This window comes from Aedes albopictus, chromosome 2, assembly GCF_035046485.1.
Source record: "Aedes albopictus strain Foshan chromosome 2, AalbF5, whole genome shotgun sequence".
NCBI lineage: Eukaryota > Metazoa > Arthropoda > Insecta > Diptera > Culicidae > Aedes > Aedes albopictus.
In genome coordinates, this window is record NC_085137.1 from 287,823,220 (window position 1) to 287,850,531 (window position 27,312).

The 27,312-nt window shown below is 36.3% G+C and overlaps 1 protein-coding gene and 1 non-coding gene across 14 annotated transcripts in view; both read right to left on the minus strand.

Annotated features, from left to right (window-relative positions):
* The window catches only part of LOC109411163 (cell adhesion molecule Dscam2), a 344,364-nt gene that overhangs the window by 288,582 nt on the left and 28,470 nt on the right, over window positions 1–27,312 (minus strand). For 7 of the 13 annotated variants that reach the window (XM_062852031.1, XM_062852029.1, XM_062852028.1 and 4 more), the window contains exon 1: window positions 13,576–14,853. The exons of 1 other annotated variant lie outside the window; for it this stretch is intronic. The gene's annotated coding sequence lies outside the window, so the exon portion shown is untranslated. Of the gene's footprint in view, window positions 1–13,575; window positions 14,855–27,312 lie in introns of those variants that run through there. 5 more of the 13 variants (XR_009997781.1, XR_009997780.1, XM_062852034.1 and 2 more) reach the window with 2 other exon arrangements.
* Window positions 16,000–16,071, minus strand: Trnaa-agc (transfer RNA alanine (anticodon AGC)). The gene has a single exon. It is a non-coding gene; the product is annotated as a tRNA-Ala (tRNA).

Genomic DNA, 27,312 nt, shown 5'->3' on the forward strand with positions numbered 1-27,312 from the left:
TGAACTAGCCTAGGGCTAAAAATCTCGTTAATACAGATAAAAAAAACAAAGACTAGTACAATGTGTCACTTGACATTATTCATAAGAAAAAAAAGTTATAGCGATCCCATTTATTTTATGATCTTTCTGTATACTAGTTTATTTTTAATGTGCATCCCATTACTCTTTAAAATTTTTTGCCTATTATTTAATTACTTTCTTTCAAAACATATTCATATTCAAGTGGATTAAGGGCTCACTCAAATATTACGTAACGCAAAATTTGACAATTTTAGATCCCTTCCCTCCCCCCCCCGTAAAGACTTTTGTACGAGAACTTTTTCAATTTTGTATAAAGCGTGACACAGTACTACACACTTCGAAAATAATTGTGGTAATTTTGTGTCCTTTAACGCCGACATATAGCAGCGAGCAGAATGACACAAAATTAAGTTTGATCTTATTTTTACACGATGCTGATTTCAGCGGGCTTGTAATTTTACAGCAAGCGTCTCCTGTTGTTAACCCTGTAATACCCAATCCCGCATTTAAACGGGGTATAGTTTGAGCATTTTTGTATTTTTTCTTGCCCGGGCAATCAAAACTTTTACATTTTTAGCTGATATTTAGGACTGTTCTGTACATCTCACAATTGTTGTTGGTGTCTTTTGAAACGTATTAACATTTTTTAAAAATCATTGAAAAATTGATGTTTTGGTCACCTTTTCAATGTCACTGTTTCTTTTGTATTCAATCGCAACAATTTACGTATTTTTAATTTTTCCTCAATCATTCTATTATAGTAGAAGATTTTAAGGGAGTTAAATACACACTAAAATTATTTTCCTAAAAGTTACACGGAAAATAAAATGTTCTATGAATAAAATTTAAAAAAATAATAATTTAACAATAATCATAAAATCTCAAAATGTTTTCGTCTTGAAAAATCGGTAGGCCAAACAGGCTTCCAGGAAAAATATAAAAGTGTAGGGATGTTCAAAAATAAAAATTAGAAAAATCAAAAATCAAAATTCACAAAATCGAGAATTAAAAAGAATCACCTTCCAAAACATGTTTAAATCGATTTTAGATGACGAAAAATGATATTTAGATCAAAATCAAAAATTTGGGTATTAGAAGGTTAACCTAACCTCAATCCCTCCTTTTTCAAAACTTTATTTTCCATTTTTTTTTTCAATTTAAATCTAGAAATACCATTTCAACATACTTGATTAGGTTTTTATCTTGGCTTTCATCGTTTCAGATGTAAAAGATTTGTTTAATAACTGTTTTTCACTAGAAGGATCCGGACCTTGATCCGGACAACCTCCTCCTCCGAGTAGACACATTTATGTACATTTCTCAGCCTTTATAAACTGCATCCAAGAGAATCGTATCTCGAAGGACATCATTCCGCATGCTGTCGCCCGTCCTTCGTTGATTTAGGATTAATCACTACCCAAATTGATATTGTCACAGGTGTAAAATACAACTCGGGAGAGAAGAAACTATAGTTTGTATACAAACCGATGGCGCTTGACGTTTCATCGTCAACAAACATGAACGGGGTTCGATTGTGTTATTGGTCATGTAAAATTTTGGCGCATAGAACTATAAAGTAAGCCTCATGTTTGATTGTTGCTGGTAAACGCTTAAAAGCACGTCAAACATGTCTAAAACTGATCCGACAATGATTTTCTTTGCATTGACGTCTACGAAGACTTAATATTATGTAATATTTTTATTTAGGTCGTGAGATAATATGTCAATTTCTTTAATTATGTTACCATCAAAATTGAGATTTTTTAGTGTATAGACCCCGTGAATTAATATCACTAGAAATGATATTGACCCTATCACGCACTCTAGGCAATGCATGTTTCACCACTTGGAAGTAAACTAACGTAAATATTCAAAAACTTACGATGAATAGATTCGATGCGATGGTATGCAATGTTAGTTTATAGTACAAAAATTGGCCTATTAGTGGATATAATGTGGGCTTATTACTTGCCGAGCGCTAGAACCACTTATTCTCTCATTTTTCAATATTTCTGCTGAAGTATTATCACTGTTTGTTCACCAATCTTACTTTCAAATTAAATTTTCGGAGCCAAATATCAACAAAACTATAAATAGATCACTTAAAATACACTTATCTCTGGTTCATACGCAAGCAATGTTGTTGACGTTACTTTAGCGATGATTTTGACGTCACCTTACTAATGAGCCAAGATTTGGGTACACAGTGAAAAAAAAATGTCCTCAATATTCGGGCCACATTTAATTTGTAAAATAGTTAATATTCGATGAAAATAAATATACAAGTTCAAAATAGCGTCTTTGATCGTTGCATAAAATGTTCAGTTTTCGAAAAATCAATTCGAAAAGTGGAGCGGACCTGGTGTGATGGTTAAAACACATGATCATCACGCCTAAGGCCTGGGATCGAATCCCACTCCCGACAAACTCACAAAAAATATTCGAAATGTTCCAGAATCATGCACTTTATGATCATATGTATAGACTACCCACTAAGCCGAAAAATCATGGCGTCTACAAAATCTAAACAAAGTGACATTTTCATTCCATGTGGATACTCTAAAGTGCTAAAATCACAGACAAACAGACGTAACTCTTAGAGAAAATTCATCAAAAAATTTTGCCCGGTGTCATTTTCATGAGCACACTGCCATCTGTTGGTAGAACCGCGCGCAACACTGTCGGCCATGATGGATTTCAATTTGACGTTTTTCTGACACGCACACTACTACACAAATTGCCTGTAATTTTCGTTTGCATCATTCAGCAACGTGCACACTGGCAAACGTCAAAGCGATCAAACACTAGCGCATCTGGTGGAACGATCGCGCAAATCAAATGAAATTTGAATTGATCGTTAAATGCATGTACCAAGCCATTTTGAACAGTGTTACGTCTGTTTGTCTGTGCTAAAATTGAAACGATATGTTACTGTTGTTTGCCGCATAGCTTTTGAGTTACGCCCTTTTAAAGGGCCTTACCTCGAAAAAATCAGGGTTTCTATAGAATACACTAATATTTCATAACAGAATCATGCCTTGAAGTCCCAAATAATAAAAAATAGCACAAATAATGCTACAATTTGATATTATGCACTATTATTGCTTGCATTTTGTATTAAAATTGACTATTACGCTAATATAGGGGAAATATTTATGATAATGTAGAAAGCAATCATTTTTGTATCAGTTGCAATTCAAAGCGTGGAACGTAAGTTTAATATTTTGCAATTTTATAGACATGTTCATATTAGTTCCAACTATGTTATATGGAGTGATGATACACAAATTATGTCACGCAAATACATGTCCTTTTTAACCCCCCATATCAAAGACGTCCGATTAGCAAGATGGCCATTAGCCTGGTACATGGTTTATATGGGAAAATATAAAAAATGAAAAAAACTCAAGTTCCTGTATACTTTTTGAGTTTATCTTTGATACCATATCAACTGTGCAAAATTTTAGATCGATCGGAAAAAACTATATTTTAGCGCCCGCCATTCTTAGTTTTTCATACGATTTACTATGAGGAAATTTTACTCCTGCAAATAAAAATCGCTAGGAGTCACCCCTAGATCCCTTAAAATAAGTCGATGAATGATTTCTGTAGGAAATTTCACAAGGAATCAGACCACCGAAGACAGCAAATCGATGAAACATTCGTGGAAAAAGTTATTAGGCCTCACCCGATCGATAAAAATGACGAGATTTTATTATTTATTGTTATTCCTTACATGTTAAACAGCGTTTGCATGTCATTCGGTTTTCAGTCAATAACTTTTTCCACATGCCTTACATCGCTTTGCGGTCTTCGAATGGTTGATTCCTCGTAAAATTAGCAACAGAAATCATTAATCGATTTATTTTTAGGGGTTAAGGGGCAACCTGTGGCGATTTTTCTTTGAAAAAGTGATTTTCCCCATACTAAATCGTATGAAAACTTGAAATGGCTGGCGCTAAAATATAGTTTTTCCGATCGAGCTGAAATTTTGCACAGTTGATATGGGGCCAAAATGGAACTCAAAAAGTGTACAGGAGTAAAATGTCATTTTGTGTCCCACGCTAATGGCCATGCGAGTGGGACGTCCTCACAAATCGCAGGAAACACCCTCACAAGGGGGTCATTTTCGACCCAAACCGTGCACCGTTACTGAGCTGTTACCAACGTGATGCATTAGGAAGAATATATATAATACAAAATATAATAGAAAAAGCATTTTTTATTAAATGAAATTTCCCGTTTATACCTTATGCTATTTCAAAAATAATTATAACTCTTTGAAACACATCTAGAAAAAAATTCAAGATCTCTATACAATCTTTATAAAAGTTCTAATCTTTTGATATAATTTTGTGCTCCGTATCTAGTACCGTAGGATTTAAAAAAAAAGAAGATGGTTAGAAAAATTACATTAACTTCCATAACGATGCAATAGTAATGATTATCCTGGACTTTCAATACCAGGGGAGGTTGATGTTCTAAGCATATTTCCAGTAATTTCCCGGTTTTCCCGATTGTTTGCGTTTCCCGGAAAATTCCCGATATTCCTGGTTGAGTGGCCACCCTGGTTCGCCTCGCTGTTGGACCGATAAATCTGGGAAGAGGGGCAGTTTTGAAACAGCGGTACGTCGATCCTACTAGTGTTTCTCATTTATTATCGTTCCAGGTTTGAAGAAACACAATCGATTTATAATCGAGTTGCATATGGTTGACTTACAAATTGCGACCGTTTCGACAACTAGTCAGCTAGCAATCATCACATTCATCACTGTCACTGCCAGAGACTGTATCAACCATAACAATAGTTACGTTCATGTGATTATTAGCCCTCTAATACCCATTTTTTATTTTGATCTAAATATCATTTTTCGTCGTCTAAAATCGATTTAAACATGTTTTGGGAGATTATTATTTTTAATTCTCAATTTTGCGAATTTTGGTTTTTGATTTTTCGAATTTTTATTTTTGAACATCCCTACACTTTTATATTTTTTTCTGGAAGCCATTTTGATATACCGATTTTTTTAAGACAAAAACATTTTGAGATTTTGTGTTTATTGTAAAAATATTTTTATTTTTAATTTTTTCATGGAAAATTTGATTTTCCGTGTAACTTTCAGGAAATTCATTTTAGTGTGTATTCAACCCCTTTAACTCTTTTACTATAAAAGAATGGTTGAGGAAAAATTTAAAATACGTTAATTGTTTTGATCACATCAATTAACGTATTTAAAATTACAAAAGAAACAATGACATCTGAAAGGTAACCAAAACATCAATTTTTCAATGGTTTTTAAAAAACGTACGCTCTAAAAGACAAAAAAAAAACAATTTAAGATATACAGAACAGTCCCAAATATCAGCTAAAAATATAAAAGTTTTGATTGCCCAGGCAAGAAAACATACAAAAATGCTCAAACTATACGCCGTCTAAAGACGGGGTTGGGTATTAGAGGGTTAGTTGTGTGCGCAAATATACCCCAAAAAAGGCTAAACGGGCAGGTAAATTTGTATGCCGCTTCTGATTTATTGGTAAATCATACATTCTGGCTCAGTATTTCCAATGCGATATTTTCATCTGTTTTGGACCTTCCCTGCCCCTATTATGAAAATTTTCGTATAGGAAACCCCAAATATTTTTGAACGGCGCGTGAGATTTCTCAAGATCCACTTTTCCTTCCCCTTCCTCGCTCTTACCCATTAGACGATTACTTAATTTATGGACAGCTCTCAAATACCATTTGACAATTTCTAAGTAAATATAAGTATTATGTTAGCAACCGTAGAAGTTCTTGTTAAATTCCTGTTACATTGTAACGATCAAGAGAAAATGATTAAACTTCCGATCCATATACAGGAGGTGGCCAAAATGTTTGGGATAGGCAACTTTTTTTCTCCCACATAAAAATTCAACATGCTGTAACTTATGATAGAATGCATCAAAAAATCTCAAATTTTGACTGTTTGTCAACCTATCATATGTGCATAATTGGTACAAATTTGGGGCCGATTGATTAATTTATCGCGAAGTTAGAACCGTTCGGGTAAAACACTATTATTAACACATCTAATTTTTGAAGTGTCATATCTCGGAAACCACTGAACCGAATTGAATGAAATTTTTAACGTTTATCAACAATATATTGATACATAATAGATTTTTCTAACGGCCTTTTGAAAGATTTAGTTTGCGTCAAATTTAATTTCATTTCGATTCTATAAAATTGTGTTCCAATCCAAAAAATCCAGTGCCTTTTCGCGTGTGCAAAAGTGTGTTTGTGGTTCCGGGCTCCTGCATTAGTAGCACTGTAGCACTGATGTCGGTGCAATTAACTACCAGTTCGAAGGAAAATCCGGTAGTTTTAGGACGTAATTTGGGGTCCCTTACGTGAATCCTGAATTGGATGCTGAGCTGCTGATTTGGTGAGAAAGCTCCAACAACTTTTCCCCTCTTTCAAAAATAAATTAGATGTTACCATTTATTCTCGAACTTTTTACATTTTTAACACATTCAGTGACAAGTAGACCACGTTCTCCGCGTTTTATTCAAGCCTAAATTCGTAACGTCGCGGGTGTGTAAGAAAAAAAACAGCTTTTTTTTGAAGTGGTTTTACTATTTTTTTTATTAACTTTCTTGTTTTTTGTTTGAGGTAAATTGAGATATTTTTTTATCATGATGATGTGTGATGATGTTACCCATCAAACTGCGTCATGTATCAAAAATACCTTCACTTACAAGCATTAAGACAGTCTAAGCTAGGGTAAACGTCGCGTTCAGTTCATTTCTGTGTGAAATGGATTTAAGACTTCTGCTTCCTAATGGAGTGGAGACGCGCGATAGGATTTTCTTTTTAGTTTGTTTTCGTGTGGAAAAGTGCTCGACCCTTTAAACACTTTTAATATTCCCTAAAAACGACGCGAATGCGAGGACGGTTTCAATGGATTTTTTCGCGTGTGCATCTTTTATCGCAAAACAAAACAAGAATCAGTCCGTTGATTGTAGCAATTTGTTTACCAAGACAAAATCTCTAATACATCTTCCCTTCCCATATCCAAACTCCTGGTGATTTCTCGTAGTAACGCAGAGAATTCCTCGGTTATTGGCCTAAGCGAGAATCACGTCATCACTTCCTTCCCTATCCTCAATTGACCTGCATTCGGACGCGGCCGGCGCTGGTATTGCTTATTGAAAAGTATTGGGATTCTAGCATTTACACAATGAGGAGAAAGCTAGTCCCAAGCATCACCTGTTGGTTCTTTGTGTAAATGTAGTTGTCCTTGCAATAACAGAGGAGCAACCGCGGGCGGTCAATCATGCTCATGCTCATGCTCATGCTCATATATTGATACATAATACGACGTTTTAAAATGTAATATTTTCTCACGGCGAATTAAGTTATACCGGGTTGAAATTTTACCCATGTAGAGGAAAATTAGTCAAATTTACAATACCACACAAAAATTACTAAATATGTTCTTCCTTTGATCTGAATAGGCTCCAATATATCTGATAAGAGAAGACTTTAGAACGGAATATCAACACTAAAATTTATTGACATTGATGTCAAAAATTACCATTTTTTCACGAAAAATCCAAAAAGTGTCGATCCATGAAAACTTTCTTCAACGTTCAAAAAGTACCTATGTTTTAATGATTTGTGATGCATTTATATATTGTTACCGTACGTTCAAAATTTCATTCAATTCGGTTCACTGGTTTCCGAGATATGACAGCTCAAAAATGAGTAGTCTAAAAAATAGTGTTTTACCCGAACGGTTCTAACTTTGCGAAAGATTGATCAATTAAGCCCAAATTTGTACCACTGATGCACATATAATAGGTTGACAAACAGTCAAAATTTGAGAATTTTTCATGCACTCTATGAAAAGTAACAGCAAGTTGAACTTTTATGTGAGAGAAAAAAAGGTGCCTATCCCAAACATTTTGGCCATCCCCTGTATTTAACAATTCTTACATTTTGCCTGCTTACGAGTCAAAGTTGGTTCGATAAAATATCAAAATTTCAGCAAATGGAAAGCTGCATCCTTTCACGGGATATGTTTGTGAAGCTTCAGAACGCCGTTGTGGATAATCGAGTCTGACTGTAACATGTATTCTAATCTGTCCAGTGGTACCAATCGTTTTTTACTGCAAAAATGGTGAAAATGTTAATTACAAATGAAGCATTTACCAGTGCTTTTACGTTCTTCGGGGTGAAATTTATGATTTATTAAGCAATTTGATGATGTTATTTCAATGTATATATATAAAAATGCAGTGGCACGTGGGACCGCGCATAACTTGCGAATGGAAGATCCGATTCTGATTGTCTTAGTTTTATTCTGTTAGTTTTCACCCAAGGAAGGTTTATAAGGCAAAAAACATGGAAAAATTTAAAGTTTTTGAAAATTGATCTTCCGTACATTTTGAACGGGGGCTTGGTCTTGACCTGTCTTGACTAGAAACTTAAAACGTCAAAAAACGCAGTAGGCAAGACCCTGCTGTGACTAAGCTGTTTGTGCTCTGTGCTCCGATTAATTTCACAAAATCTTCGTGACAATCATCACCAAAATTCTGCCATCTACTGCTCAAAGATCCCGATTGATCATTGCTGCCCCACCGCATCAAATATCTGCGTTTCCGTGAGTAGAATCACCAGAGAAACCCATGAAATATGCTGCCGCTGCTGCTGTTGTAAAGTCGAACGGCCATATCATTTCGTACCACAAGTGCCTATACAAATGTAAACAAATCTGCGCTGTTTGTTGCTGCTGCTGATGTTTGCCTTGCTGTTGCTGTTGCTAATGAACTGCCGCCCTAATAAAAAATCCTCGCTGCGCTCTGATACCGCCATACCACTATCCAGCCTAAATAAGTGACATAAGTTAGCATCAGTCCTGTAATCGTGAAAGTGCTGCAATAAACGGAGATTTTTGCTGGTTGTTTTCATTCCCCCGTCACCGACCGAACACCCACCACCACCTGCCCACTCTCCATCAGCTGCTCACTGCCAAGTCTTTCGCTGCTGCTGACGTCATCGCCAAGTATTTCGCTGCTGCTGACGTCATCCTACGTAACCCACGAAAGCGGACACTCGAGATCGTATACGAGCACGTTGCATCGAATCCGATCATCGCTCACCGTGTAAACACAGCTACATATGAAGATCATCCCTATCCGTGTGTAAGTAATACTCATCCACATAGTCAACGTTGCTGTCACAGATTCTCGTCTGACATTTTGTCGCTACCGGAGACAACTGCACGTCGATTGTTATCTGTATAGCGCCATCTCTTAGAGGATACTAGAACTAGGAGCTCAATGTCTCGCTGGAAAATGGAAGAGCTGCCAGAACTTATATCTGATTATCTGTCTAAACATGCAGATAAGTTGATTGGTAAAATCGAACGAAGCCAACAATTCTTGTCGGACAAGCTTGATGATTTCAATGACGAGATATTCAAGCTCAAAGCTGAAATCGGAAAGCTAAAAGTAGAAAACGAACAGTTGAAAAAATCCTTGGCAATACTTTCAACTGAAGCTGCAACTGTTTCAGATGCAGTTCACAAGCAGGAAGTTGATCTTGACTTGCATCAACGGGCACAATTATCAGCCAACGCAATACTTTTGGGGATTCCACGTATTCCAAACGAAAACACGGAAACGCTTTTTGATGCAACCTGTCGTACTTTAGGCATTGAAACAAATAGCAACTCAATTGTTTCCTGTACTAGAGTGACCGTCTCGAAGGGTGAAAATCACCCAATAAGAGTTTGCTTCAAAAATGTCCACGACAAAGAAACTTTAATTGCAAGGAAAAAGAAATTCGGTTCGCTGACCGTATCAATGATCGCTGGCGTTCGTTGGCCTCGTGGCTGGTCCAACAAGGTCCACATCAGAGATGATTTGTCTCCGTTGTCAATGGAAATTCTCAGGGACTTAAAAAAGAGGCAAGTTTCGTTGAATCTTCAATACGTCTGGCCTGGACGAAACGGCATTATACTAGCCAAACAGTCTCAAAACTCGAAGCTTATCAAAGTTCAATCTCGAGCTGATTTGAATAGGCTCATATCGTGCAGGAAGTAATATTTCCTGTTATTCGCCGTAAATTGAACAAATTAGCGAAATGGAACAAATCAATCGTGCTACAAATCTCCGTTTGAATAATTCTGATGTCCAAATAGCCTCATGCGATGGTTTCAATATGCTCCAAATTAATATCCGAGGAATGAACAACTTCGAAAAGTTGGACGCTTTCTGTATTTTCCTACATAATTTGGAAGTAACGATCGATGTTCTGGTAGTTGAGAAAACCTGGATTAAGGAAAGCAGATCGAATTTCTACAATATTCCTGGATACCAAAGCACTTACTCTTGTCGTCGTAACTCAGCTGGTGGTGTGGCAGTTTTTGTACGAGATGGCTTAAACTTCTCGGTGAAGGCTAATGCAACGGATGATGGATACCATCATGTTGGAGTAAAAATACAGACGAGTCCTAGTGTTACCGTTTACGGTATCTATCGTCCACCAGGTTATGACATAAGCAGGTTTATTTCGCATATGGAGCTAATACTTTCGTCCCTGGATTCCAAACAACCATGCTTCATACTGGGTGACATGAACATAGCAATCAACAACGAAAATTGTCGAATGGCTCAACAGTATTTGCAAATGTTATCATCCTACAATATGATTGTGACAAATACGCATGTAACTCGTCCTAGCAGCTCCAACATACTCGATCACGTTGTTTGTCAAGCTGATAAGTCTGAACGCATTACGAACTACACGATCAACTGCAGTCTTAGCGATCATTGCTATGTCTTAACTAAGTTCAACAAGAAAATGAGAAAAGAGGATAGGATTCTAACAAAAACCATCGTGAATTACCGACATGTCAACTCCAACTTCCAATCGTTTCTTCAAACAACCGACTTCGGCTCCTTGCAACCTCAGGATCGTCTGCAGCTAATCACAGATCGATATTCCCAACTGATCCTGTCTTTTTCGTCTACTTTCTCTGTCCGTGTTAAGACGAAAACTAATGTTTGTCCATGGCTCAACTTTGATGTTTGGAAACTGGGCAAGATATCAAACAATCTGTTTCAAAAATGGAAAAGAGATAGAATGAATGAAAACCTAAAACGTCTTCTAGCTCATGCGAACAAGAAGCTGGCAGATACGAAACGTCGAGCAAAATCCGCTTATTATCAACGAATGTTTTCCTCAAATAATCCAAAATATCTATGGAGTAAAATCAATGAACTGATGGGCAACAAGTCGGGAAAGAAAAAGCAGCTGATACTAGAAGCTAATGGAGTGGAAACGAATGTTCCAGCCAGTGTTGGAGATATCTTCAATACCTTCTTCTCTTCCATCGGAGATAACCTCGCCAGCACCCTCGTTTCTGATGGAAACATCAACAAATTTGGCACCATGACGATATCCAACACATCGATGTTCCTGCGACCAACTACACAAGTAGAAGTTTCAAATATTATTTCTGGTCTGGATGCTTCGAAAGCCACAGGTATAGATGGTTTTCCAGTGGGGGCTCTGAAAAGGCACAGTGTGCTACTTTCCAGCATTTTGTGTGACTGTTTCAACGACAGTATTTCTCTTGGCATTTATCCAAGCGGTTTGAAGCAAGCTCTAGTGTATCCGGTTTTCAAAAATGGCAACCCCAAAAAAGCGACAAACTATAGACCAATATCTGTACTACCTTCTATTAACAAAGTCTTCGAGAAACTTTTATGCTCCCGGCTCAATAACTTCATGCATACCACCGGCTTACTGTTCCAGCATCAGTTTGGTTTCAGACAAGGTTCATCAACTGAAGTAGCAGTCCTTGAGCTGGTCGACGATATTTCCCGTTCGGTAGATAAGAAAATGTCCGCTGCAGCCGTTTTTCTTGACCTTTCGAAAGCCTTCGATACCATAAATCATCGAATCCTACTGAAAAAACTAGAAGCTTATGGTATTCGTGGTGTGGCCAATCAATTTTTGGAGAGCTATTTGAAGGATCGTCGGCAACAGGTCGTGATAGATGGGATCAAAAGTACACCGTCCACTATTAATTGTGGCGTCCCACAAGGTAGTAATATTGGACCCCTGTTGTTTCTAATATACGTCAATGACATAGCGAAACTCAACTTGAAAGGACAACTGAGGCTTTTTGCTGATGATACGGCGATCTCATACGAAGCCAAGACTGTCTCAGAATTATATCGTGATATGTCTCATGATCTAAAATTGATTATGCAGTATCTCGAAAACAATCTCTTGGCGCTGAATTTGCAGAAAACCAAAATGATGCTGTTTGGAAAAAGAGAGACATTAGGCGCCACAATGGGGTTGGTTATAAATGGAGCTACTATCGAAGAAGTAGACAGATTTAAGTACCTAGGAGTTTGGATTGACAACAGATTGAAATGGGATGTTCATATCCGAGAAACAGTCGCAAGCTGCTCATCTTTATGCGGAATCCTGCGGAGACTAGCACCCTACGTTCCTCGACACGTTCTCCTGAAAATGTACTATGCTTTCATTCATAGTCGATACCAATACGGTATAGCAGCATGGGGTACATCTTGCCAAACGTACCTGAAAGAAATGCAAGTGCAACAAAATCGCTGTGTGAAAGCTGTCTATAATCTCCCTTTCCTGCAACCTACAAATACGTTATACAATACAGAGAATAACATTCTGCCAGTGTTGGGACTCTTCACGTTCCAGATAGGAATAACCATGTTCAAAGTCGTTAACAATTTCAACCTACACCACAACTGGATATTCAGCGGCGCACGACATCAACATCAAACAAGATATGCTCATATGCTACAACAAAGTGGTTTTAGAAGTGAAGTAGGAAGACGAAGATTTATCAATATGGGACCTAACATATTCAATCAGCTTCCAGAATATATAAAAAACTCAAACTCAATCCTAGAATTCAAGAGATGTTTGAAAAGTTATATTAAAGATAATGTTAATAATTATATCATACCATAATGTATAAGAGCACACTAGATTTAGCTTAGGTCAACCTAACGACCCTTTAAAAGAATGTAATTCATTAGGGATCGTAAGCAGGTACACTTAGGATATATGCTTTTTTTCCAATAAATTGAATTGAATTGAAAAAGTTTGCCGGGTACAGCTAGTTTAATATAAAGCAACTATGGTATAATTATGGAGCAATTGTTTATATGCAATTGTTTTAAATATTGTTGAAACTTGCAATTTTTATGAAGCAATGTTTGTGTTTATGGTGATTTCATGATTTTTATTGGTACAATTTTGTACTTCCAATTTTTTTACCGCTTTAATTTTATAAAATTATGGCATATACTTATTGATAAATTTCTTTTCCGTGGCTAATGTTAAAACCAAAGCATTATCGATGAGATAGATTTAGAAGAGGAGGATAGGATTTAAAAAAAAACTCAATGGTGGTCTATTCAAAATTGCACTGATACATAATTTGTAGCGCAATAAGCAATAAAATAATATATTTGAAATAATTGTATGTGCTTTTTTTTTAATTTACCTTCTTGTGGTTAACTACTTCTTGCAAACAATCCAAAGTGAGAACTCACATATCGTTTATATTTCCTGCGTATATTTCATCCACTCCGATGAATATCCTTCACTTTAAATTATTCAATTATTCACTATCCATGTGCACTCGTTTTCTTCTGCATGAGCTATTTCACACCTATAATCCGAACAAAACACCTAATTCATCACACTTCACTTGACACTTTCGCTCCTTCCGTACCGGAGCCAGATACCTTCACGTTGGCTTTCAATTTAAATATTTTCCACGTCCACTCTGGATTACTTCGCACTCTCCGTCATAACCGGTGACATAGGGCCAGGACAGAAAACTTCACTTCGGTTGAAGAATTTAATTTAGATGGTTGTCAGTTGAATAGCTCCGAAGCTCTAGTGTCCCGACGCTTGGGTCTGCACTTTACACTTCAAAAGAACCGCTACGTCTGAATTTCGCTCCGTTTTCTCCGAGGAACAATCTCAATTAATATCAAACTCCGATGATTCTTTTATAGTTGCTGCTCCAAGACAATCGTCGTAACCGTAGAAAAGAAACATTCTTCCCAACTTGTCTGGGCAGGAACGGAAATCCACCGAAATCCACTTGAGATTCTCAAGAACAATAAGTTTCTCAGCACTTGAGTAAATTACTTGTGGACTCGTCGACTTCACTTGGCAGCGCGTGGAAAAGAATTTCTTCTTCTCACGAAAAACCCAAACCGCACACCGGGGTGGTAAATCACAGGGATACCGATAACAAGTACAAACGGCAGAAGCTCAGTAGCACATTCCGAGAGGGGGGAAACGGTCGCTATCAAACGGTTGTCACACCGGACCCGGACCCGGATATTTGCTCCTCAGGAAAGCGTCCGCCGCAACGAACCTCAAAAATCAAACTGAAGATGAGCAAGTGGAGCTCTGGACCACCAACCAAGGAGGATGACGATGGAAACACGTTCGTTCGGTGGCAAAGTTGGTCCTCTGCATGACTCGAGATTGGGAGGGAAAAATCACCGAGAGCGAAAAAGGAAACCCTCACTCACTTCGCATCGTCATCTCATCTTCTTCTCGGGAAAAGATCCAACAGCATCGCGAGCATTCAGTTATAAAGTAGTAGGTAGGTCGTGACGACAACGGCGACGACAGGATACCGGAGCAGGAGCCACGAGTGTAGTCAAACAGTAGCATGAAGGAAGCCGTAAGTTTGAAATAGCAATGCACTACTACAGTGGGCCGTGAGTTTGCAAATTTTCCATTGATAGCTCACTGGCTGTGGATATAATTTTAATTTATTACAGATATTGCCATATCTTATCGAAAATCCATGCTCTTCTATTGTCCCAGACTAGCTGAGGTGTTTTGCTTATATTAATTGCAATAACTTTTTCTATATTATAATTTATAACAACTTATTTGATTTCATATTAGCGCCTAGACACCTAGCTTAACACTAAACTGTAGAGCAATGTTTTTTTTTTGCGATGTTATTAACACTAAAAGTTCCAATGGACCCCAGGTATCCCTTTTAGGGTTAAATGCAATATTTAGGCATTTCGACGACGGAGAAAACTGTGCTGGAAACCTTCTGCCCTTCTGCTCCCGGTTACGGGCATTGTTACAGAAACGGAAGCAGTATCCAACAGCGGAAAGTAGGGTTTAAAAAGGCGAAAATCGCTTAAACAATGAGTTCGGCGAAACTAAGTGTGTGGTCAAAATTACAGGCTTCTTTGCCTCCAGCTCTTCGATGGCAAACTTGCTCTCCAGAGCAGGTTGAACAGGCCACTTCGATTCTTCACACAACGATTTGGGCCCATGCTTTCACAGATCGCTGCTGACTAATGGATTACTGCACGAATTTATACTGGCCTGCTTACTCTCACACGAAATTTGACGTTTAAGCGGTCTCGACACCGCTCAAACGTCAAACTTTCTCTGAGAGTATGTAGGCCAGCATAAATTCGTGCAGTGGACCATTCTTCGCGAGATCACATCCGCTTATTTTTCGCTGTAGGAAATGTTCTAGACACGTCCTTTGGGATCTTCGGAGCGCATGTCAACTTTTCAAAAATGTTCTCGGAATCTTAAGTCCAGAACCATATTTTGTTTGGCATCCACAAAGAAGCAACTGGTCAAAATTTCAGCCAAATCCATTGAAATTTAGCGGGGCATCAAATCATTTTTGTGTTTTTCTTAAACTTGCCGAAAATTATTTATTTCAGCATAAATAAAAATATATATTTGTTTGCTACAGATTCTCCAAACAACGTATGCCAAAAAAATTGAGGGGAACATATGTAATTATGTACCACATTTGTTATCGAAAAAAACTTTAAAAAAATAAATTATTTATGAATTTCAAATAACTCAACGTACATATGTACAGATGGGTAAGTTATTGGTTGAATTGGGAAAAAATCCACAGCTCAGGTGAGATTTGAACTCACGACCCTTATTCGCTAGACAAGTGCTATACCAACTAAGCTACCGAGCCAATTAATGACCTGGCAACTTAGTTGTCATAAGGTTCAATTCTAATCTCATCGATCTATATCATCTTCCCTTAAACCGCAAATATAACCATCTCTGTTGTACATATGTACAAAGAGCGAAAGCGATTTGTTTATTGTTTGAAACTGTATGCCTATCATACAGGCACCGCTTCCTCAATCACTTGTAGAGGAAGAACAATTGCTACCTGGAAGGCGATCAAACGCGTCGTTCACATTCTGTTTGATACGACGGATAACTACGTAGAGGTAGATGCTCAAAAACGACTCACTCAAAGTGCAAATTTTCGGTAATACCAATCCGTGTGGTCAATTATGAATTTCAAATAACTCAACGTACATACACACTTAAAATAAAGTACCGTATTCAGCTGTTCTATTTTCGGTTAAAGTTTAGATTACCGAATGTTCAGAAACATATTACTGAAGTTCGTCAACAAAATACCGAACGTTCGGTAAACTCTACTGAATCATCGGCAATGTTTACCGAACCTTCGGTAAAAATTGACCGAACTTCGGTAAAACTGTGTTGAACTTCGGTAATCCGAACTTTTACCGAAAATAGAACAGCCGAACAAGTGACTCTAAAATAAGTGTGTATGTACAGATGGGTAAATTATTGGTTAAAATGGGAAAAAAAAATCCACAGCTCAGGTGAGATTTGAACTCACGACCCTTATTCGCTAGACAAGTGCTTTACCAACTAAGCTACCGAGCCATCGAGCTCATCGAACTATATCATCTTCCCTTAAACCGCAAATATAACCATCTCTGTTGTACATATGTACGAAGAGCGAAAGCGATTTGTTTATTGTTTGAAAATGTATGCCTATCATCCTCTCTCCTCTTCTTGGCGTCCTCACTGGGACAAAGCCTGCTTCTCAGCTTAGTGTTCTATTAGCACTTCCACAGTTATTAACTGAGAGCTTCCTCTGCCAATGACCATTTTGCATGTGTATATCGTGTGGCAGGCACGAAGATACTCTATGCCCAAGGAAGTCAAGGAAATTTCCTTTACGAAAAGATCCTGGACCGACCGGGAATCGAACCCGTCACCCTCAGCATGGTCATGCTGAATACCCGTGCGTTTACCGCCTCGGCTATATGGGCCCCCTCAGACACATACGTAACTGCTCAAATAGTGCTCGTTTCATATTATAATTGAGGTTTGAAAAATGCTTCTGGATGTAGTGTCTATTTGTAATTATGTTAATGTATGTTACCTTTTTGAAATGATATTTTTGTGAGTTTTTTGTAATTATATCGTTAAGAGATTTTTTGTTAAATGTTGATTATCTTTATTTGAGAGACTTTCAGCCCTTGGCTGGTTCGTCTCCCGTTTGTTAAATTTATACTAGTCTTAAGATATTCAATAAGACCTGTAAGGGTCAGTTGGATTAAATAAAATAAATAAATAAATAAATAAATAAATAATTCATTCCCGTAGAATGTTTTTTTGAAAAGGGAAAATTTTATTCCTCTCTTGAGCTGGACATGGCCAGTATGCCATTTAAACATACTTTGCCTAAAAATACTTCAATTTCAGGCAAGATACGTATAATTGACGTGGCCAGTATGTATGGCTGAACCCGGAAAAGGGCAATAAATTCATTCTCTTAAACTACAATCAGGGGGTTGCTAATAATGTCCCGGTCGCAACGATGCGTTTTTTTTTTTTGCGAAATAACGTCCAAAACTTAGATGCGCCATAATATCCTTCTTTCTAGGGCCATGTTTAGACATGTTTAGACGTTATGCTACGGAAAAACGTGCCATAAATTCCTGGTACTAGGGTTGATACTGCGCCTACAATCTGCATTGAAAGTGAAGAAAATGTATATTTGTCAAATCTAAGGTTTTGTTACTTTTATTAAACGCGGGTTATTCCGAATCCACAGAGCCCACTGTAAGCAGATTTTTTTCGTCCCCTATTTACATACTCACTTTTTCCACAGTGCATTCATTAACTCTCGTATCTGTAAACGGATGGTCCTTCGCTCTCAGCACAAAACACGTCTCAGTTCTCTCCTCCAGCATTTTTTCCCTTTCTCAAGTGGTTTTTCCAACACTCTTCCACTACAGCATCAGCAGTTAGCAGCAAAAATGTAAACATCAGCAACAGAAGCGAAGGCAAGGCAACCACCCAATCACCCAACCACCCTCAAACGGATCGCTCAACGCCACCTGCCGATTTCATCAGCGATGGGTTTCCTCGCCTTCAGCTGCTGCTGCGTTGATGGAAAATAAGGAGATGGGGAGACTGGATCTTTGCCGTTGTCACCGAATAGGCCCGCTCAGTTCCATTATCGTTTCGCTTCTCGGTTTTCCTTCGGCACTGGTGGGAATGTCACCTCGAGATGGAAACGTGTTGCGGTGGTTGTGGGTGGTTGGTTGGTTGGTTGGGGTAGCACAGCGAGTCTCGGGGACGACCGGGAGGAGTTGCCATAAAAAAGGAAAAAGCAAGAGCCCTGCATTCTCCTGTGACAGGGATCGGTACGCTCTAATACCACTCCATTAGCATAAAAGGATGCTGCGTGTGAGCAAATGAGTCTATTCTACTTCTTACTTCTTCTATTTTCTTCTTTGTTTTTCGGTTCATGGCATTGCTTTTTTCGGTTCGGCATCGGCATTACACGGTTGGAGTATCCGAACAATAAACGGAGGTCGGGGACGAAGACGGGCAAGTTCTTGAGCCAGCTGCGCTTCGCTCTATAAATTTACCGTCGCTGAAATTTGTTATCATCATCGTCAATGTCATCAGCATAATGAATGGTTATTCATCGCTTGATGGGAAGCCGGTGCACTGCAGTAGATTGTGATGGCATTATTTCTTACGAGGGAATACAATTTGAAATCAGCTTAACCAACCATGACGTGATTTGTTTCATAATATTCCTTTTCACTTAGTTCACTTAGTGCATGCAACAACGTGTCTGGAATAAAGGGATGTTATAGTTGCAAACCAAGTTTGTTTTTGTATTTTTTGTTAGGAGAACGACGGTCATGTTTTCTACGCAAACATTTAAAGTGTGTAGTTATAGTTGAAAACAATGTTTAAGAAAAAACAACACATAGGGTAAGGGAGGTATTTTGGACCCCTTTAGGAAGTGGATGAACAACTCAGCGAAAAAAGAAGGTTCCCACTTGAAAATATGCATAATGTCAGTAGGCATTACGTAGAGCAACATGTTTTCTGTCGAAAAAGGTCAAACAGAACTCAAAATTGTTGTATTAAATACAAGAAATATCAAAACTTCTGAAGGATCTCGGGCTTCTATTTTGGACCACCTGATTTTATTTTGGACCACCAAGTGCACATATTGTGGCCCACCAAATTAAACTTCAATTGATTGATGAAATGAAAGCCACCTCAGCAAAAATTTAATAATAGTTAAAACTACGTGAAGTTTACATCTTTTCTATTCATTTTTTGAGGCAGGGAACCCCGGGCATATACCATTGGCAGCGGTGAAGAACCGTCGCCAATGGTATATGCCCAGTAACTTATTTTCTCAGTACCCCTCTCAATCCCTACAGGAACGTTTACGAAATTACGTAACGGTAAAAAAAAAGAAATTTAGTTGCAATTGCCAATTTTTACGCATTGTAGTATGATGTTTCATAAAAAAAAAGTATTACGCAAAACGTGTATTTATTAACTGTTGCATGACGTCAGTCACCATGCATAAATTACGTAACGCTTAATAGGAAGTGTGGAAGTCTAGTGATTTTACTAAATATAAAGGCGTTTCACACATATTGTAATGAGTGGAAAGGCCATCAAAAATAAAGTAATTTGAATGATACGTAAATTGTCAAACATACATTAGATATCACATTGTCTCAGTCATCAACTGATTGCCGAGAAGGACAACTTTTCTAAACTGGATGACTAAACACCTGAAAATTTCAACTTGTCGCCAAGTTGTTAGGACACAAATCGAATCGAAATTTTTAACTTGGCGAAAAGTTGTTAGAACAAATCGAACCTACAACAATCCCATTGTAAAATAAACGTATAACAACCCAGATCACGGGAGGTCCCAACTTAATCTATTTATCTGTTTTAAGAGTACATTACGTTGGCATGAATATTTTCTCCCTTTAGAAGGAACTGGAGAGATGGATCTGACAGGTGGTCCAAAATATGTCCACATCTGATTATGTTGAACATATTTTGGCCATACCTCAAACCACCATTTTAGTAAATATTATCGCTCCACCGAGGTTAAGAACAGTTTATTTTGAGTTCTTACAAGGCCCTAACTACATTCATATGAAATGAATATTTAAATAAATATTTAATTCTTTGAAGCCGACTACAAATTTGTCACCTTCTTTGTTTTTGGTGCTTTTCCGTGCGTTTCATTGAAAATGAAAACATTTTCTCTATTTTTGATACTGAACAGCATATTTAACTGACATCCAAAATAAAGGTCATCACATAATTGAATACTTTTCGTGTTCCAATAAAAATTCACCAAGATTTAGTAGAGATTATGTGATAAATATCATAAAACTCCCTAGGTGGGCCAAAATACCTGCCCGATCCAAAATACCTCCACTACCCTTATCGTTTTTCAAAAATTCAAATGCAGCTTTTTGCTAAAAATCCAACTGATTACAATAAAGAATGTATCACTGCACTTTATTCTAAATCTGGACAATAGTGAAATCATTTTCAAATACGGATTTGCAAATTTGAACGAAAAAACTGCGTTTGAACAATTGATGTTTACTGATGCCTATATTTATAATGGTTTGTTGAGCCTAAACCCTTTTCAATCATACGAATCATGTCCAAAGGCACCGTTAATGATCCATGTACGCAGTAAAAGCATTCAGCAATCAAAATATCGGCAAAAGTTTAATGACAGCAATTCGTATTGCTGAATGAGTTGAACACATAAAAAATAACTCAATTTGCTGATTTCCAGTAAAAACATCGAGTTTTGAAAGAACATTCAGCATATCAGTATACTTTGGTGTACCATGCAACGAGGTAACTTTGATAGTTTTTCAACCAATTTTCTTGATGTCTTCATGGAAAACTATTGAAGATCCTAATAATAGTGATCATTTGCCGATTTTGGTTCAATTTAAAAACTGAAAATTCGTCCCAAGGTGATTACATCCCTGATTTATGTAGTAATGTTAACTGGGTCAAATTTAGTGATCTGATATCTTTATCATTAAATACTAGTGTAAATTCACTTTCTTCTATTGAAAACTACAACAACTTTTCAAAATTGTTGATAAGTTGTTTACATAAATCACAAAAAAATAAACAAGTTGCAGGTGTTTTCAAGAGAAAACGTCCCCCTTTTTGGTGGGATAATGAATGTTCAATTGCGTTAAAAAATAAATCTATTGCTTATAAATTTTTTCTTAAATCTGGTTGTAGGAAACATTATTTTTCATATTGTAAGGCTGAAGCTATGTTTACTAGAATTACAAAATTCAAAAAAAGGAACTATTGGAAAAATGTTGTTGAAAATCTTGATAAAGAAACTTCTTTGTCAACATTATGGTCTGTTGCAAGAAATTTAAGAAATTTTGATTCTTCTTCTACTACTGTTCTGGAATACTCTGAAAATTGGATTCAAAAATTTGCATCAAAAATATGTCCAGATTTTGTTCCCACTCTTACAAATTACAAAAATAGTTCTTTCAATCATTTTCCTGATCTTTGTATTCCTTTCTCTTTATCAGAAATGAATTTGACCTTGTCACTTACTAAAAATACTGCTCCTGGTATTGACAACATAAAATTTATAGTTCTACAAAATTTACCGGATGAAGGTAAAGAATATTTACCGTAAAACGGGGAATCATTGATCAGCGGGTTAACATTGATCGGCTTGACGGACCTCGTGAAATGTTCAAACAAGCATTTTATATTAAATCAGTTTACACTGTCGAATGGTATATCGCTATCTGCTTTTATTTAGCTATTAAATGGCATGTAATTTATGAAAATTGAATTTCATGAACATTATAATCATAAATCGATTTTTCCATAACTGTGTTTCGCAACGCAATGAGATACATTGACAAACATTCATGCATTGCATGAATACAAGATACAATATGAGCTTCGATATCACTGTATTACTTCAATATGATATCCTAGAGTTGGATTTTATAACAGAAACTTCTGTGAAAATGCTACTTTTTAATAAAATATACGATTTATTAAAAGTAGGCTATCAATTCCTTAAGCCATTGCCTACCTTAAGGCGTTATTCGCAATTTGGAGGATTTTAATCCTAAAATATCTCAAAAAGTACATAACTTGTAAGAATTTGGACAACATATTCGAAATCAGCGACCCCGAATTTAGTTAGTAAGGGTATTTTCAACACAAACGAACATTGATCACTGACATGATCAATGTTACCCCAAATCAACAATATCAAAAATTAGATTCAAAAACCTATTTAAACATGCTTTAAAGTTTTGCAATACTTTTTCGAGTAGCTTGACACATACTCAGGGGGCCAGTACTTGTTTTAAAAATATAAAACATGTAACGTTTGCTTGTACAAGAGAATTATTCAAGAAATATCGAAAATTCTGATCAATGTTACCCCGGATTACGGTACTTTCAATGTATAGCTCGTTTATTGTTCAGAATGTCATTCCTTTTGAGTGGCGTTTTGTGAAAGTTATTGGTATACTCAAACCTGGTAAAGATCCATCATTAGCTGATAGTCGTAGACCTATTAGTTTATTATCATGTTTGAGAAAACTTATGGAACGTATGATTTTAAATCGTTTGGAATTGTTGGCTAAAAGTAATCAAATATTTTCTGCTGCTCATTTTGGTTTTAGAAAAGGACGTGGTACTCGTGATTGTACTGCACTTTTAGCATCTCAAATTCAACTTTCCTTTAATAGAAAACAGGATGTAGTTTCTACTTTTCTTGATGTGTCTGGTGCTTACGATTCTGTTTTGATTGATTTGCTTTTTAATAAAATGAATAATTTAAAAATTCTTCACATGATTTCAATTTTTTTATATAATTTGTTTTCACTGAAAATTATGCATTTTTTCCATAATGGGTCATCCAAAATCAGTCGTTATAGCTGTTTTGGACTTCCACAAGGATCTTGCTTAAGTCCTTTTCTGTACAACTTATTTACATCGGATATGGCTTCTGTTATCCCTAATGGTTGTTATTTAATACAATTTGCTGATGATAATGTTTTATCTGTCAGTGGTAAAAACAGAGAAATTTTATGTCATTTTATGCAATGGTCTTTAGATAATATTGATTCTTGGGCATTTGATAATGGTTTTACTTTTTCAGCTTTAAAAACAAAATATATGATATTTTCTAGAAAATGCTCATTGATCAGTATAAACTTTTATTTAAATGGTCATGACATTGAACAAGTTTATGATTATAAATATCTCGGTTTATGGTTTGATTCGAAATTAATTTGGGCCAATCATATTTTGTATATTCAAAAAGTATGTTCGAAAAGAATTAACTTCCTTCGTACAATTACTGGCACTTGGTGGGGGCTCATCTTCTGATTTGATTACTCTTTATAAAACAACAATTCGTTCAGTTATGGATTATGGCTGTTTTACATTTGGCAGTGCAATTCAAACTCATTTTTCAAAATTTGAAAAAAATCAGTTTCGATGTTTGAGAATTTGTTTAAAATTAATGAATTCAACTCATACTCAATCAATTGAAGTTTAAGCTGGAATAGAACCTCTTAAAATTCGTTTTCAAAAATTGAATTGTAAATTTTAGTTACAATGTTTTTCATATAATCATCCGATAATTAATATCCTAAATTCTTTGTATGAAACTAACCCAACAAGTAAAATATTAGATTCATTTATTTATTGCTCTGCTAAAAATGTAAAACTTGCTACTGGTAGTTATCATAATTTTAATATTACCATTCATACATTTCAGCCTTTAGTTGATTTATCTTTACTTGAAGAATTAAAGCAAATTCCAAAACAAGAACATTCTCGGTTTGCCAGTTTATTATTTGAACGAAAATTTGAGGGAGTCAATCGTAACCAAATTTATTTCACAGATGGATCTTTCTGTGAAAATATTGCAGGTTTTGGTGTTTATAACATAAATCTAGCCCATTTTTTCAAACTGCAAAGTTCGTGTTCTATATTTATTGCCGAATTAATTGCCTTATATTTCTCTTGCAGTTTAATCAGTGAAAGTGATCCAAATTTATACATTTTATGTTCTGATAGTTTGAGCTGTTTGTATGCTTTGAATTCCATCCATTTAAATTTAAAAACCCATATCATATTTAGATCTCAAACACATTTTATATGATCTATTCTGTCGAGGATTTTTAATCAAACTTGTATGGGTTCCAGCACATTGTAATATTTATGGAAATGAACAAGCTGACTCTTTAGCCACACTGGGAGTGCATCGTGGAATAATTTTTAATCGCAAATTTCATGCATCAGAATACTTTCCAAAGCTTAATGAATATTGTTTGAATAACTGGCAAAATGTTTGGGATTCTAGTGATAAAGGACGTTGGTGTCATTCCATTTGTAATAAAGTAAATAAAATTGCATGGTTCAAAAATTTGTCTATTAGTAGAAATATGATATGTACTTTTTCGAGAATAATTTCGAATCATTGCATCTGTAATAGTCATTTATACCGCATCAATATTAAGGATTCTAATTTATGTGATTGCGGAGAATTTTATGAAGACATTGATCACATTGTATTTGTATGCCATAGGTTTGAACTACCTAGAAAAATATTCTTTTGTAGTTTGAATCTTTTCAATCATTCCATTCCGGAATCTGTACGTGATATACTCGGTAGAAAATGTCTACCTATAATGAAATTGTTATTTGAATTTTTAAATGAAATTTCATATGCTGTTTAAAATCTTTTGTTTCTTCTGTTTTTTTTTTTTGTTTTTTTTTTCAGATATGATCCATTGATGACCCTTGATGACTCTTGAGCAAATGATGACCCTAGATCCAATCGATGATGCATCAAGACACTGGCTCTGCTAGGGTTTTTTGCCGTTTGAGCCTTTAGATTTTAATTTTATTATTATAATGTTTTTGAAAAGATGAAGAGGTTTTGTGCCTTTTTGAGAAGTATTTCAAATGGAAATCGCTCAAAGGGGTTTTCCCTCTTCCAAATTTTTAGTTAAAAATAAATAAATAAATAAATAACCAATTTTCCTAATAATTTTCTCTATAACAGTATGTTTCCTCATTTTTATATTTTTAAAACAAGTACTGGAGTCTCAGTAATCAATTGCAATTGAAAGATCTGACATTTTTTTGGCAATCACTTACGAACAAAATCTGTAAATTTATGACGAACTGGATGTAACAAATTGACCTCCATCGTGTTCGATAGAATTTTATATGTGATCTTAAAATTACACGTCTGATTGCTGAGAGAAAAGTGTTAATTATAGCACCGACTTTTCAGAGAAACTTAAAAAAAAATCTTTATACGAGAATCGAACTCAGATCTTCCGAGTGAGAGTTCACGCCTATCTCCTCTAGGCTGTCTCACCATGCTCAAGAGAAGGCAATCAAAGATAAACATGTTCCACCATAAAGAAACAAACTGTTGTACTGCTTCGATCACAGAGAGCGAGAGAGAGCAGACCGCGCAGCGAGGCAGACGACTGAGCGTAGCTGCCCTCGTTTACGTTACTGCATGTAAATTTCAAGCGAATATAACTCAAAGTCTGTAAACAGTACGCATGATTGACTGATTACTGAGCGAACAGTATCATCTCACGGTAAATGGCTGTAATTTTGTAGCTATTGCTATAATTTTCAGTCGATGCTTAACTTACGTGTTGTTTAATTTTCATGATTTCTTTCTGTATATTTTTTGATATAACAACCATTCCATAGAAAAACGATATAATGCAATTCCGGTTGTCGTGAAACTGGGTAGGATCGTAGTTCTTCGAAAATAATTGGACCCGCATTTTTTTTTATTTCGTCATTAGGGGGACCAATTTTCAGATAGGGTGGTCCTAGAAATCAAGGTTTTTTTAAACTTAAAATTTCCAAAAAATCATAACTTTCGAACCAGCTGACCGATTTCAAACTTCTTCTTTCTTGTTTGAAAGCTATTGAATTGTAGTTTTAAGGAAAAATACGATAAAGAGAGAGAGGAACCAGCCAAGGGCTGAAAGTGTCTTTAATAAAGACAAATCAATCAATCAATCAACGATAAAGAGGTCAAATTATGTTTAGGGTCAAAAAATATGCAATTATGTATTTTAGTTTTTTCGCGTTTTCTTGGTCTCGGGACCAAAAGGGTACCCTGATTTTAAATTTAAATCAGAAAAAAGAAGCATTAAACGAGTCCGTGTCTTAAAAAATCGATGCTTAGCTGGGTAGAGGTCAAATACTGACGATCAAAACGTGATATTGGTTTGATTGAGATAAGAGGTAAAAGTACTGAAAATAATATCAAAATTTTTTACTTAAACCTTCTGACCAAGTTTCATATTTGAAAACCAATCAAACAGCTCACTGCTATAGATTAGATCTTACCTAGAGCTAAATGTGCAATGAGGACGACGTTCCAGGCAAGGATCGGTAAATTCGCCTCACTCCATTCATATTCACTCCTCTTTGCTGAAGCGAATCGGGAAAGATGCAGCAAACGGATAGCCGTGATCAAACACACAACCCCATCACCAGTGGGAAGCGATGCGCAAGCTGGTTGACATGGATATTCGTGGCCGATCGTCGCAGTTTGGATCGCAAGCGAATGAATGAATGGCGAATGGTGAAGAATGCTGGTGAGCGATCGAAGCGGCTATTATCATAACTAGAAGAGAATTTCTGCGTGTAATGTATACGTTTTTAGTGTATTGTTGTTGAAATGCTAGATTAGCAAAGAAAATAATAAACATTTTTTGAAAACTTCAAATATTCTTACGCGCTATTCACTCACGAATCGCACCACCTCTCCATCGCTTGCGATGCGAATGTGGACGAATGTTTAAATTCCATGTTTGGCTTCCCACCGTTCGCCGGTGTTTGCTGTCGTCGCTGACATGCAAACACACAAACTAAAGCGACAACCGTTCGCTGCTGACTGTATTCGAGTGTGGAAGAAGATGAAAAGTGGAAATCAGGAACCCTGCACACTTAGAAAAAAATCATGTAAATTTCCGTCACTTTGGATGCACATATTCAAGCAACACATATCACGTAAATT